General features: G+C 33.8%; 1 protein-coding gene and 1 long non-coding RNA gene across 2 annotated transcripts in view; both read right to left on the bottom strand.

Annotated features, from left to right (window-relative positions):
* LOC125241423 (synaptic vesicle glycoprotein 2C-like) overlaps positions 1–16,654 on the bottom strand; it is a 64,227-nt gene that overhangs the window by 42,286 nt on the left and 5,287 nt on the right. The window lies entirely within an intron of this gene.
* LOC125241427 lies at positions 7,890–8,727 on the bottom strand. The gene is made up of 3 exons (XR_007178742.1): positions 8,686–8,727; positions 8,285–8,387; positions 7,890–7,979 (listed from the first exon to the last, which is right to left on the bottom strand). It is a non-coding gene; the product is annotated as an uncharacterized LOC125241427 (long non-coding RNA).

The following is a 16,654-nucleotide window of genomic DNA, read 5'->3' as shown; positions in this document are numbered from 1 at the left end:
TTGACGAAAGGCATTAGGAGTAATCCTTGCTCACTGAAGTCGGCAGTATTTGAGGCTGGGGTCCTATATATATTTATATTTATTTACTCGGTGCTCTGGTCCATGCTGGCGTTGGTCGCTGGGGATTTCGGTTGTGATCGATCCACATCTAAGTAAAGTTGATCGCAGCTGGGTCTCTCATGTGGCTGGTACTGGTGTGTCCTAGAATACTGGATATATACACGGATAGGGCGATCTACTCTCTGCTACCCTAGCCCGCGGGCAAAAGCAGAGGGGGGGATAAGAACACAAGCCTATAGGTTGCCTATCTCAGCTTCGCTGGCTGAACTGTACAGCTTATGGTAGGGATACACTTGTGCATATTCTGAACATTAGATCTATGGTAAGTGATGGTCTGTGTTTCAGATATGCTAGAGTAGGGAAAACGATAGGACTAGGGTAAAGTCACACACTATTTCTATGAAAGTAGAGTTCTTTTATGATTGGTCTTGGAATATAATTGGTCAACGTGTATTGTGGAGAAATAATTTAACTACTACTATTTATATGGTTTAAATGGACTTTAAATGTGGTGTTTACTATCTTAAAATAAGTGGTAGAACTGGTAATTTATAAAATCTCTTATTACTTAATTTATCTGAGTGAAATTAATAATTGTGGTAGCAATTTCTGATCTTTCGGTGTGGCTGCGGGACACTTAGTGTTGCTAACTGGTTTTAAAGGTAAATTCTATCAAGATGGTTAGGGAAACAAACTATTCTTTGGAATAAAAAGCATAGGTTTGTTATAGGGCCCAGTGGCATGCGAGCGCCGTCCACTGATGGAAAGTCAAAAGCTTAGAAAAGTTAGTAGACTTAGTTCTTATAAAAGTTAGCAACTGCTCGGTGTTTCGATAAAACATTAGAAAGATCGAGAAGTTATGGTCTATTAGCAGTATTGGGGAACGGGGGGTTTAGCTAGGGACAAGAAACAAAACAAAAAGGGGGTTAGTTTGTAGCAGAGATGGGCATCAATCGATTGATTTTTTAGTTAACTAATCAATCGACTAAAAATATCAATCGTCATTATTCAATCGCGATTGATTTAGTTACGATTAAATTAGTTGTGGGAATGTTCGACTAACAACTAAATTAGTTTTAGTTTCAATCGACTAAATTCCACGAATAAATCATTAAAACTACACAGTCGGCCGTTTTTGCATTTATATCTTATTTGTAACTACAAGTAGGTATATATATAACATTGGAGAATGCACAGGAGAATTTTGTGGATTATTTTGAAGTAGATATATTCGACCGATTGAGCTAAAATTACGTATACACGTTTAATTTGTAATGCTTGAATGACAATGCAATATTATAACGATATATCGGTAACGAAAAATAGCGAAAAACTGCAGTGTTCACAAGTAGCAAACAAAACAATTAAGTATGTTATTGCAATACTTTAAATTATACGATACTGAGTAAATCTTAGACATAGAAATTACCAGTATTTTGCTGTCTCTGTCGATAGTAAAACTCTTTTTAGTGGCACGTGGTGACAAAACATTGGGCTAAATGACTAATCCTACTTACCTGGAAATAATTTCATTTTGGTGCAAGGGCCGACGCATCTTCTAAAAATAAGACGTTCTATTGAATCAAACATCTGCATATTGTTTATCTATTATCTACGCGCACTATTTTGTTGTCATTAAAATATTTAAACCTCTTTGTAATGTAAAGAACTCTCAGCGTTAATTATTGTTCATCTTCCTTGCAGCATTCTACATTCAAATTTATATAATGGCAACAACTAATTTCACGATATTTGGTATATACTATACACCATGTTTTTATTGAATTCCGTTAATTTTAAGGGAAGGTTCCGTAGGTCAAATACAATGAATTGCTCTAAAAAACTAGCGACTTAACTCTTACGGTTGTAGAATTATTCAAAAAATAAGTGTGTGTGTGGATTGAGTGAGCACCTTCCGAAAATAAAAAAAAATATGCTGATCATTTAGTAAAAGTTCTAAAACAATTGTAAAACGAATCTCTGAATTTGTAAAAAGATAAATCAAAAGATACAGCCATTAACATGTGCTCACTCAGTTCTCACAAACTACCAACGAAAACAGTGAATATATTCATTTAACATATAATATTTATATACTAACATTTAGTAAAAAATAGGCCAACCTACCTCTATAAATATTAGATCACCTAGTGACGTATTAAATTTTTTACAAATAGTTTCTTATGCTCACTCAATCCACACACTTTTGAAAAGCCGAATTTTGATGAAAAACATAAGATTTAGACCGCTATTATATGTGTATAGTTTAGTAAAAGTGAAATGGGAATTTGTAAAATACAAAACGAACCACTAACGTGTCAGGTTTTTTATAATAAATTTTTGTAAGTGCTTACTCAGTCCACACGTTTTGAGAAAGTTAAAAATGTAAATATCTTACGATTTGTAGCACCTAAGACACTCGAAAGTACTTCAACATTTAGTAAAAATTTTTACTAAATATCCACCATCTAATATTTTATATTCGTTGTCTGGTTTTAAAGATATTCAGACATAACTTTTCTCATACAAATGTATCAAGTAGAGTGACCACACTATGTCGGCTCCTGATTTGCCCCACCTTCCCATTGTCATATTGAGATTGGGGAGTTTCCTTCGTTCAATTTTGATAATATTAAACTAATACCATATTAATTCTCCATCTGCAAACTGTTTTTAGGTTATGTTCTTGGCCTAGTGATGATGTGTATTGTGTAATTTTTATCGACGTCAGGATAATAACCATATCGACATGCATGCATTAAAAAGGACATGAATAATAATTGGTAAGAAACAAAGAATATAATACTTCACTAGTAAGAAACCAGAACCTGGTAATCTAATCGCGCTAACAGATGAGCGTACCGGATTTGTAAGTGGGAGCGAGAAATAGTTATTCTTTTCTCGCTCCCACTTACAAATCCGGTAAACTATTATTAAAATTGAACGAAACTCCCCAATCTTAATATGACAATGGGAAGGTGGGGAAAATCAGGAGCCGACATAGTGTGGTCACCCTACTTGATACATTTGTATGAGAAAAGTTATATCTGAATATCTTTAAAACCAGACAACGAATATAAAATATTAGATGGTGGATATTTAGTAAAAATTTTTACTAAATGTTGAAGTACTTTCGAGTGTCTTAGGTGCTACAAATCGTAAGATATTTACATTTTTAACTTTCTCAAAACGTGTGGACTGAGTGAGCACTTACAAAAATTTATTATAAAAAAACCTGACACTTTAGTGGTTCGTTTTGTATTTTACAAATTCCCATTTCACTTTTACTAAACTATACACATATAATAGCGGTCTAAATCTTATGTTTTTCATCAAAATTCGGCTTTTCAAAAGTGTGTGGATTGAGTGAGCATAAGAAACTATTTGTAAAAAATTTAATACGTCACTAGGTGATCTAATATTTATAGAGGTAGGTCGGCCTATTTTTTACTAAATGTTAGTATATAAATATTATATGTTAAATGAATATATTCACTGTTTTCGTTGGTAGTTTGTGAGAACTGAGTGAGCACATGTTAATGGCTGTATCTTTTGATTTATCTTTTTACAAATTCAGAGATTCGTTTTACAATTGTTTTAGAACTTTTACTAAATGATCAGCATATTTTTTTTTATTTTCGGAAGGTGCTCACTCAATCCACACACACACAAAAAATAAATCAAACATTTTTTTTTTTGGAAATGTATTTAAACCAGTCAACCGGGTACTTTTATTGTGTTTTATTAATGTTATTTTACTAATGCACAAACAAAGTACCCATTTTTTATTTACCCTTAGATAAGAGAAATTTAATCCAATTTCAAAGTGACTGTAGTAGCAAAATAATAGTTAGAACACCGATCTAACTCCTTAGAAATGGTTAAAATATCTTAAGTAGGTAATACATGATGATATGTTTAAACATTCGTTAAGATGTCCTAATCAGTCTGTCAACATTAGTTGCGAGAAATAAGTCTAACTAATTAGTCGATTACAAAATTTAGTTGTCCGAAATCAATCGGCAACTGATTTAGTTGCAACTAAATTAGTCGCGCTCTATACAACTAAGATTGATCATTCGTGGTTTTCAATCGTCAGTCGCAATTAAATCTTGTAATTTTAATCGTTAATCGTTAGTCGATTACATTTTGCCCATCTCTGGTTTGTAGATAGATAGCCCTTCAGGCTTACTTGCTTAGGATCCTGATAAAGTGGTTTGATCAGGTCAGGGGTCCTATTCCACATCGCAAGTTCGTACCCAAATCAGGACCACTAATAAGGCGTAGTGGATGATTAACAAAATATTTTTTAATATTTATTTCATGTATGTTTCACTCACTAACTTTTATTCTAAAAATTTCTTCATTACGTCATTAACTTTCTCACATATAACTTTCTAGGCCTAAATCTGATAAAATACTCTTCTATAACACTATATTATTATGCTACAATAACCTTTATTCTTCTTTAAAATATAAATAAGTAAAAATTTAAATATTAGTCAAAAATACAGCTGATACTCATTAAAGGATCTGTGTTATTGCGGATCACATCGAAGGGTTCTACTTATTCACGCTAGACGATCACAAGGCCAAATTTACGGGATATATTTAAAGGGGGGTTAGCTATACTGTTGGTTAGTCAAGTAAGTAAGTAAATAAGTAAGGTGAGCGGAGGATTAGTTACATTTGGTTCCGTGACCAAGGGATCTAAGATGTGCTCTATAGAACACATCTTGGATACCAAGGTTTACAAATAAATAATAGCCTTACCAGGCTACATTTGTTGTTGTGAAAACGAGTGGGTGTGCTGTATTTCTGACTTATTTCATCTCTAAATAAAACTCATATACCTAATATTTTTATTCAATCGCTATTTCATAAAAACAAAAATAACTTTATTGTTAATAAACACGTCTGTAGTATTTTCGTCCATTGTTAATTCTTGCCGCGTTCCGAGCGAAGTCATGCATCGATGCAGAATCGATTGTATGTTCATCCCCTATTTTTGGTATCTTCTGAAACATAAAATAATAAAATTAAATTAGCATAGTAAACTATGACAAAATATATTTCTAGTAAATTAGCTCATAATCGCAGTGGTTGAACTAAATATTGTCCCGATTAGGCAATTTTAGCACCATTCGGGTTGCATTGTTACGTAGCAATTGTTGGCATTGGCGCATCTTGACGTTCCCTTGCGCCTGTGCGTAGTAATATTATTTATTCTGTGTCTTAATGTATGTTTTATGGCTGTTGTATAGGCAGGGCAAGTACTGGAAATACTAGGTACTTATATAGAAAATACCCATGTATCTAAAATAATAGGAAGCGCGGAGCTGTAGCACTTTAGAAGAGTTTGCCACCTCGTGACCGGAATTGGAAACATAAGTGTGTACACAATGTACAATAGTAATAGAATTTCATGTTAAAACAAATAGTTCTCTATATGCCCAGTACATTTTCTTAGCAGGTTCTGCCATCTTCAGGGTTATTTTGAAAGCTAACATCACGTTTGCACTTCACACCGGAGATCGGATAGCTTCGATGCTGTTTTATATAGTCTATGGACACTCTGATATGTATATTCTTAGTAGGCGCCTGTTATACAGAACTTCATTCATAGGCAGGATAACTACTAGTTAGGCCAGTAAGTAGGTCGCTAACATAGTCTAGATGTAAGATTATTTTCCTAAAATAATCCAGGATACCTAAGCCCTAGATTTAAGACCTAGTAATACAAGAAGATAGGCTTTAGTCTAATGGCTATGGGGGCGCGATTATTCGTTGTCGCGCTGAAGTACAATATTATATGGGGCGTCCCGCCATTTTTCTATGAATACTGAATAGCTACACGCATGTGATACTATGACAAGTACATCCTTCGATGGATGGTTTGTTTGCATTTTAGTTGTCACGCTATAATCTACGTATTGTCTCACAGGATTTCATACATCATACAATAAATTGACAAAGTTTTTATACTGAATATTTTCACTATGAGAACAAATGTCTGTCTGTTAAGATATAGGTATTAGTCATATGTATGTATGTATGTATAAGCTTTATTGTACATAAAGGAAACAAAAGAGACACAGTTACAGTCAGTAATATACAATGTAGGCGGACTTATCCCTTAATGGGGTCTCTTCCAGTCAACCTTTGAGGAAATGAGTAGAAGCGAATTAACGATGAGTGACGAATTCAAAAATGTACAACCACTAAAAGAATTAAATGCAAATTTTGTATACACATGGTAACAAATATATACATATACAATTACATTAATACACCAACACATACATATTAGGACTAATTTAAGTTCATTAGCTTATAAGTTGTCATACATTTTCATACTACATCGTTGGTAAACAGGCATACGTCCCTCTTGATGGTGAGAGGTCACTGTAGCCTATATCTGCCAATTATTTCAATAAATTAAATCCACTGTACGAATTTCAACTTTCTATACGTATATATTTTTACTGTAGTAATACAAATAAGTATGTATGTATAAACAAGATTTTCAATAGCTTCATATGACATGAGTTCGTTATCTCACATGATAAGCTGTAGGCTAGTCTAAAATAGTAAGTGTAAAACCATACAATCATTATGTTCGGTAGATTGTGTACACAGCTTTTATACAATATTACACAAGTCAGGAGTATGCCAACATACTGTACTTCATTACAACCATGTCAAACATATCCTACGAAATATTAGAATTACCAGCATCTGGGAGGTCGTACCTCGCCATACCCTAACTCCACCACTGCTTGATCATTGTCACAATTGCTTAATGAATTTCATGAAAATTGATTGAAATTTGTAATATTCCTGTTAAGTAGGCATAAATAATAAGCGCTATTATCATTATAAAACCATATTTTACTGAGGTTCAGAAATAGTATGTGGTATGTGGTACGCATTAAGTATGTAAACTTACCTAACATGACCGGGTCCAGTCTGATTGTCGGATTACTTTGTTACTAGTAGTGCAGATTAGTGAGTCCTCAGTACACTGAAAGGAAATAGTCAGACATTAGAAATTTTCATATATTATAGAATAAGAAAAAGGGTATTGTTTAGAGTGGGGTTCTGCCAATTGGGAACAATATTATTTTACTTATCTACTCACGGGGGCGCGTCGCTTAATTTTTGGAACTAAGACACGCCCATGAGAAATATTGTGTCAGAAAAAACAACGCATACAGCAAAATGTACAAAAGGAAATTAAAAATAAAAAAGTTTGAGAACCTCTGCCTTATAGTACATTTTTCCATGAGTTAGGACATAGATGAGTTAATAATAAGTTTACTTAGCCAGTAAAGTCAGTATAAGTTAGTTCAAGTTCAATTTTCACTTCATCGCTTATAGTTATCGCTATCCCTCGCAACTAAATTTTCTAAATATAATATTATTAATGCAATGAGCTATTAACTTTTAAATTAGTACGAGCTATTATAATAAAATAAAAGTACCTTTCGTTTATATGAAGTCAGTAGATATATGGAAGACGGTCCAACCTGAAGCGTGGCCTCTCGGGTAAAACCTGAAATTGTATATATGAAAAGATTGATTAAAATAGGGTGTATGTATGTTTAAGGAATCTTATTTATAAATACGTATCATTAAGATTGTTTATATTTATCTAGTTCATTCACAGTTAGAAACAAAAAGGTACCATATCCATTTTTCCAAGTAATGCAGTTTTCCTGCCGAGTTGTGTTACTTACTAAGTAGGGTTAGTTAAGTCAAAAAGTAGCTTTTTAGTGGCAATGACTTTTGTACTTACTTGGAGATAGTGTTAAGACAGGGTATAGTCCATAAAGGACACACCGGAAAATTCCTCAGTCCACCTGCACATTGCCGACGGCTGGTTGATGTTCTTCGAGGATGGTTACCCATTTCATATACTGAAAATTAATACATACATTGTTTAAACTCAATGTAGCAGAAATAAAATCTATGCTAAGTCTGGATTTTTAGTCTACATAATTTTATTTAAGTATCCAAAAATACAAAATTAAAGTTTTGACAAGTTTCAATGCCTATTTTTAAATGTCATGACATTCATTTGAGGTCCTACAAATATTGCTTTCCATAATCCATAAGCTTGAGAAATTTTATTGGTTGGAACGGAAACAACATTACAAGTTCCAAGTACAGTTAGGAGACCTAGGTCAAGTAAATTAGTCAAAGATATAATTTTAATGCTTACCGGTTAACCAAGGTATGTTCAGTTTCTGTGGGTATTGTTTTCCATGGAATTTGTGGCAGATGTGTGGAGGTGTCGGGCATTGTGAGTTCCAATTAGATGTTGACTGAAAAATCAAACAACCATATAAACCTCTTTGAAAGTAGCAAATATATTTTGACAGTTAGGACTATTTCACGTACATTTAGAATATTTAAGATCCTCTTAGGCAATGTGAAAGTCAGAAAGTACGAGTAACGTGGGGAAATTTATTATCATTAACTTATCTGACGACAGAACAATGAAATAAGCAACATTTCACCAATATATTCGGTCTAGTCGTTGTAGTTCGCAAGTATGTTCTGCTGGGTTTCGAAAACGACGACTAGTTTGAAAACACATCAAATAATAAAACAAAAGCTTACCTTTCATGCAAAACTGCTTTTGAAGTAGGCAATTAGTTCACTTTATCAATTGAGGCATAGCCCGATAAGACATCCTTTGCATGGGCTGTTTGCTCATTAGATCATGAGTATGAGCACTAAATTCTTCTATCTTGATGAGAAACACAACAAAACACATGTCCATTGCATTCACGTTTTTTTTTTTCCAACAATAATGTCATGTCAATTTCGTAACCTCACTTTCGCTAACGGAAAATTACATTGCAATTGCAGTTCAGAGTTCAATTTGATAAAACAGGCTCACTTTGTCGACAAAATTATTTAGAAGTAACGCGTGTTTAGGGCAAATAATGTTTTGTTTGCATTTTCTTAGTTTGCTAAATGACAAAATGGCGAATATGGACGGTTCATGACCGGCGTCGGCGCAGAATTGCCTGTCGTATTGTTTAAGCAGATTAAAATAAAGCGAATATTTAAATAATTCTAGTTGTAGATCACGTAATTAATAATGAGCTAAAGAAAACAAAAATGGATCTGCCATTTTTTCGCGAACAAGCGGATTAGCGGTAAGCATGACATAGATTAGAGAAAATAATTTAACCACAGATAACATATATCTTCGCCAAAAGGTGTTCTATCGGTGACATTACACAAACTATCATTGTTTTTAAGTTGGTACGCTTGATCGGTCATACAATTTTCGACAAAAGATATTCAGTAATTCAGTAATTTATTGTCCGGTGTTGTCATTTACAAAACTTTACTTCATTTTTCTCTACTTCATTATAGTAAAATTAATACAATAGATGTATTTAAATACAAAAGATTTTGTTAATTTAATTTTCTATTGCTTAAATCACATCAAACTATTCAAGTTGTGTAGATTTTGAACGGTATTTTGTAAATAGGGCCTAACACATGTCCCCTTACAAGTGCGGTCCGACCGTCTGTTAGATCCTTAAAGAATCTCACAATATATTTTTAATGTGGTCACACTTTTGTAAACCGATGCGCACACGCGATTTCCTACGCATTGACAAATTTACACGATAGTTTTCGTTCGATTTCATTAAATTATGAAAAAAAAAAAAAAAACAATTATATATTTCTAATAACTAGTCAAATATTTGAACATTATGATAGGCTAAATTTATGATATCAAATAATTGTTTTGTTGATTTAATGTTTGTGACTACTAAAAACACATTAGTGTGTTTACAATGAAAATACGCCCATGAGGACAATTGTAAAAGAAAAAAAAAACGGTTAAGGATGACAATATTGACAGTGACAGTTCCTTACGAAAAAAAATCTGAGCGCGAAGTTATTAAATTTTATTTAAGAAAACCGATTTCACTGAAATTATAGTGTTGTGTAGCTTCCAATAATTAGTATAGTTGATTGTGTAGAAGCACGTGTGATTTTTAGTGACGTCTTATTATCAGACGAAGAGAAATGTGAACTACGGTTTGAAACGAAGAGCTCTGTTAGTGAAAACATAGTAATTTCAATTAGTTTTAGGCTATAATTAGTTAGTTAAAAAAGGTGTTAGTGCAATAGTGCAAGACTTGAGTACATGGAGACAGAGTTAGCGACAGTTTGGACGCGAAAAACATGAAGTGAACATTGAGATATTTCGTGGGACGTTCGAGTTGAAGTACCCGGCTTTTGATGTCAACTAACGGAGGAGTAAGAGTTTTTGAGCCTGGTCTCATACCTGCTCATAGGACCAATGTGTTACTGAAGATTTTCAATATGATTATGTTGTTAGTGGTGCCATATTATGCCACACTAAACAGAAGAATGGAACAGAAAATGCCGATCAAGAAAAATACATATATGTAAGTGTTCAAAACCCCAGTTAATTTACCCTATACTAGTTTTATTGAGGAAACAAGACGGAGTTTTATAGTCTGCAGTAATTTTTGAGTTAGAAAAATTAAAGTCACTTAGCGATCAGACATCATACTTGAGAAAAAAAAAATAATAATAATAATTGTAGGTGAACGTAAATGAGACGTACGTCTCATATGGTTAAAGTACCTAGATGGTCCTGCAACCTTAGTTGGCATATTTTTTTTTGGAAAATATTTTAACGCTTGTGATTTTTATTTTATCTTTCCCTCTGTTTATTGGAAGTCTTTAACTTAACTTTAGTTTTAACCTAAGATAGATTCTTACCACAGCAGTGTTCTGTCATTGAACATAGTGGATCAGCGAGGACGGTGGAGACATGCGGTGAAAACTTCAGTGTGTGTTTAAGTGCATGCTTAGTAACGCTAGTGAAATAACAAGTGTTTATGATATTCGATTTATGCAATATTTTATTTTTTGACCAATGATTGGACAAATAAGGACTAGCCAACTTTAGAGATGAAGAAATATTCATTGGTTTCAAGTTACTTGCTGTGTTCAAAAATAAGTAACTGGATCTTTTGCGGTTATGCTGATTGTGATCAAGTCTGCAGCGTGTCTTCGGAAGAGGTTTCATGGTGTCCTGGGTTATGACACCGACTGAGAAGAGAATAGTTTGGAAAATTTTGAAATATTACCAGGAGGCCAGCAGGATCTAATCATCATCATTAGCTACTCAAGAACCCATCATAGAACTAGCCAAGTATGAAGGAGAAAAAAGGAAGAGAGACACCTTTGACCAAGTTCCTCAACCCATTGTCGTGTTTGTTAACAATTTGCTAAGTTTGCTGCAACTGCAAATGTAATGAAGAAGGAATAAATTGCCCGAGGTTACAAAAGACTTTCGGGGCATGTTATACAATATTGAAGACATAGAATAGGACAATACAAGTTTTAAGCTCGTTTCAAGAAAAAAATCATTATTTTGTTATATTATTATTCAATCAAATAAAAGTATTTTGAACCTACTTATGCCATCATTTTGTATTTTATCATAAGGCAATTAAAACCAAAATAAAATTTTGCAGATAGTTTAAAAAAAAAAAGGAATATATTTTATCAAAACCACATCAAATTTGATGTTACATTATATTTTACAAAAAATATCAATACCAAATCAAAATTGATGATACATCATATTTTGCGGGAAAAAATTGAAAATATGAAAACCACTTCAAAACTGCAATTACTTTTTTTTGCAAAATTGTATTATGCGTTTATTATGAACATTACATGATGTGTAATGTAAATTTTATGAATACATTGGTTACAAGTCAATGACCTTTTAGTAAAGAGTTTTCTTTAATTGCGGCATACTTATGTGGAACATTATTATATTTTCTTTCTTATCATCATCATCATTATCATTATTTGAAATACGTTATGAATTCTTGTAAATTTTATTGAGATTCAGTGTTATTATTATAAGGGTGGTAGAAGTCAAAATTTTGTCTGAAATTAATTTTATTTCTATAGTGATCTATGTGGTAAAGGGCTTTATTGGCTAGCACATCGTATAGTTTCTCTGTCACTTAGTAGTTTCGTCCCTAGGATTATAAAATGGTGTATGGTGGATGTAAATTTATAATACGGATTTTTTTTATTATCTAGATAAAGAAGTCGGTTCATTATATGGACAACAATTTTTTTTAAAATCTTTATTTTGTAAGAAGAATGTATTGGATATACATTGTATGGTTATATTATTTTAATATAACAATAACTGGACATCATAGTATCTAGTCTACCTGGGGTAGACATTAGAAAATTCAGAGCGGTGGATAAACTATTTTTCATTTTAGTTATTACAGTTAGCAGTGATATTTATTATTTATTATTTATGCGTTATCATTTATTACATTATATAGGGTGGTATACTGTACGAAATCGGTAGGCACCAGTGCAGATCCTCGTTTCCTAAGCATAACTCGGTCAGTATTTTGTCCTACAAAGATTGGAGTAGGGAGGGCCACTATTTTATTTAAGTGACTGTACTTACTTTTATAAAATTTTTGCATTTTGTGCTATCGATGTTGCATTATGAACTGAAAAAAAAAAAAACAAAGACAGGGAAATTGAAAGTAGGGTAGTGAACTTACAGTAATTGACTCTAGTTAAAATGTGAACATAAAATATAATATTTTGTTTCGTACGAACATTTTATTTTTAGTATGTGCATCAAACAATTTTCACACATTGTCAAATTTGTTTGCGGTTAGTAATTACTTTATAAAATTAAATATAAATGTATAAAATGAAACCTATCATAAATAAAATTAATTTTCTTTGCTTTCGAGTCAGGGTAGAGTGGAGTAAAATGGGATACGTGAATTTTGAAGTTATTATGTTATTTTATTTCCATTTTTATTCTTTATTTTGATTACTTTTAAAAGCGTTGGCTTTCTGTTGAGATCGAGTGAAAGAGCGAATGAGGAAGTAAGAATGGTTACATTGTGTGTGTGTGTGTGAGTAATTTAGAGATGATGAATGTTTATAGATGTAAGAATGTTTTGAATGGGATGAATGACTGAATGATGTGTGTCTTGAATGATTTTTTTTTATGGAATGAGTGGATTGATACGGACAGACAGCGCTGGAAAGTGGTCAAAACTAGTTTGGTCGGAATTTGCGGGAACAAACAAGGGGGAATTTTGGGAACACATTAGTCATAAAATTCTTATTGGTTAGGTTAAAATCCAATGGATTCGACCCATTTCAAGGGTAGTTTTTTGTGACTACTACTACACAAGGTAATAAGACCCATACGAAAACCACACACCTCATCTTGAATGGGATGTATTTGACAATCGACATAATTAAGGGCCGATATCGTCTAGTGAGAACGAGGCTCTTTTCAATATTTGGTTCCTTGTTATGTGTTCAAATATGTGAAGTTTAGTATTATCAAATCATTTCTTCATTTGATCATGATATGGTACCGAGTTGAGGTACATGCTTATGTCATTTAAGGTTTGTTTTATAAAAAAAAAAAAAACACACATCCAAACAGATCTTAAGTCAGTATATTTTATTCAAGTATGAGACATGCGCCAAAACATGTGGCTGGAGTGATTAGGTAGAGGAATTGGTTTGAGTTCCGACAATGGAGATTGAAGGCTCTGGACTTATAATGAGAGCTCTAAAGGTTTCTTCGTAATTGCGTGGGAAGTTATTGTGAACTCGTTGAAATTATTACGATAATTATTCCGGTCCAACAGTGTGGATGGAATGAATATTCGCCGCGACCGGGGAACGAGCTAGCAAGAACGGGTTAGTAGGACCTATCAGATTCACAACCTGGTATCCCTGGCGATGCGTGGACTCTGAGGAAGGAGTTATCATGGTTCATTGTCGAGATTCTGATGAGCTGATTTCAAAACTGAGTCGCTAGCAGTTGCATAGTATTGGAAAACACACCACACTATTAGAAATGGGGGGATATTTCCGACTGATCTAGAAATATTTTTCTTTTATTCTTTTATTCAGTTTTATTGCTTCTTTTGCTAGATCAGATTGCAATTTTTTACAAAACTACTTTGTATTTTGTAAAAGAATTCCAATCTGGGGGCGAGTTGTAACAGAACAAGCGTCTATGACGAGGAAATGGACTCGTTATTACATATAAAACTTACGGCGAATCAACTTTTCCTTGACCAACTTTTTGGTGCATATTTCCTTCGGGATTTCATTGAATATTTTAACAAATAATATCTTTGATGGTTGATCACATGTTTAGTTACGTCATCACTGATAAAATTCACTATTATTAAATGTAAAACAGGTTGGAAAAACGTATTTATCAACAAACTACGTTCACATGGACGAAATACTGACACTGACAGTTGTCAGCTGCGTAGCGTTCCGATATTATGTCTTGATTTCAATCACAGGTCATGAAAGTTGATAATGATTAGTAGTATACTTTCTGGATGTGTTTAATGTAGCATTTAGAAACAAAAATGATATTTTACTGCGTATTTGATCTACAAAACTAACTAAAACCCTTTAACAAAAAAATATCTGCATACCTATACTAACCGCAATACATAACTCTTCGTCGCTAACTAGGTATCAATAAAATTATTCCTATATCACTTTGGAACACGTGCAGTCATGCAGATGTTACTATTGAGAAGCAAAAACGTACGTGCTGAGCTGTCTTGGACATTAATGCCTAAGGCGTACGACTTAGTAAACAAAACAGTTATGACCTTTTTCTTATGCATGTAATTTAGCGGCTATCCATTGTTACTTGTCGCTCTTTTGTAGCCGTTTTGTCGCTCTTTTGTCGCTCTTTTGTCGCTTAATTGTCGCTCAATTGTCGCTCAATTGTCGCTTTTTTGTCGCCAAATTCTGTCGCCATTTGAATCTATAAAAGGGTCGGAGCGAGCCGACGCGTGTCATTCTTACAATATCCACAAGACTAACAGTGTCTCTGGCTTTCGTGTGTTATACTGGTGAGTGAAGTTGTTCTGCTATTATTTCTCTGTTTGTTTTTACTTGGAATTTATTCTAAGTGATTGTAAACTTTGAAATTGTGTCTCTGTTTGATTGTGCGGGGACAATATCGTCGTACAGTTGAACCTAGACCTGTGGTGGAATTGCTTTACTGTCAGTTGTGGGGTTATTTTAGTGTTCTATTTATAGTGTAGTGTTACATTTAAATTAATGTGTATAGTGAAGTTTTCTGTGCTTTGTTTCTTGAGTGCCGTCAAGCAATACAAAGACTGGGTCGATGTATGGCTGGTGCTTGGAGATAAGTCTGAGTTTGGTTTTATAGGGAGTAATTCTTGCAAAACTAAGCTTAGATTATAGCACGTAAAGGAAACTTCACTCGTTTGTTTAGTTGGTCAGTAAAATTGAATTTAGTAATTTTCTATGGGGTTATTTTGTGAAAGTTATAAGCCAGATCATTGTTTGTGACAGACTGTTGTCCGGCTAGGCGCTTCTTCCCTTACGGTGTCAAATAAGAGGCGTTTAGGGGTCTTTTTGTTCCAAGTGGAGGGCTTGGACGCTTTTTTATACTTACAAAAGCGTATTTTCTCACCGGTCTCAAAGAGTCCAACTGTTAGATGGAAGTGAGGACTTTCACGATTGACGAAAGGCATTAGGAGTAATCCTTGCTCACTGAAGTCGGCAGTATTTGAGGCTGGGGTCCTATATATATTTATATTTATTTACTCGGTGCTCTGGTCCATGCTGGCGTTGGTCGCTGGGGATTTCGGTTGTGATCGATCCACATCTAAGTAAAGTTGATCGCAGCTGGGTCTCTCATGTGGCTGGTACTGGTGTGTCCTAGAATACTGGATATATACACGGATAGGGCGATCTACTCTCTGCTACCCTAGCCCGCGGGCAAAAGCAGAGGGGGGGATAAGAACACAAGCCTATAGGTTGCCTATCTCAGCTTCGCTGGCTGAACTGTACAGCTTATGGTAGGGATACACTTGTGCATATTCTGAACATTAGATCTATGGTAAGTGATGGTCTGTGTTTCAGATATGCTAGAGTAGGGAAAACGATAGGACTAGGGTAAAGTCACACACTATTTCTATGAAAGTAGAGTTCTTTTATGATTGGTCTTGGAATATAATTGGTCAACGTGTATTGTGGAGAAATAATTTAACTACTACTATTTATATGGTTTAAATGGACTTTAAATGTGGTGTTTACTATCTTAAAATAAGTGGTAGAACTGGTAATTTATAAAATCTCTTATTACTTAATTTATCTGAGTGAAATTAATAATTGTGGTAGCAATTTCTGATCTTTCGGTGTGGCTGCGGGACACTTAGTGTTGCTAACTGGTTTTAAAGGTAAATTCTATCAAGATGGTTAGGGAAACAAACTATTCTTTGGAATAAAAAGCATAGGTTTGTTATAGGGCCCAGTGGCATGCGAGCGCCGTCCACTGATGGAAAGTCAAAAGCTTAGAAAAGTTAGTAGACTTAGTTCTTATAAAAGTTAGCAACTGCTCGGTGTTTCGATAAAACATTAGAAAGATCGAGAAATTATGGTCTATTAGCAGTATTGGGGAACGGGGGGTTTAGCTAGGGACAAGAAACAAAACAAAAAG

Source organism: Leguminivora glycinivorella, chromosome 2, assembly GCF_023078275.1.
Source record: "Leguminivora glycinivorella isolate SPB_JAAS2020 chromosome 2, LegGlyc_1.1, whole genome shotgun sequence".
Taxonomy (NCBI): domain Eukaryota; kingdom Metazoa; phylum Arthropoda; class Insecta; order Lepidoptera; family Tortricidae; genus Leguminivora; species Leguminivora glycinivorella.
Note: the sequence above shows the minus strand (reverse complement) of the source record. Positions and strands in the feature narration are given on the sequence as shown.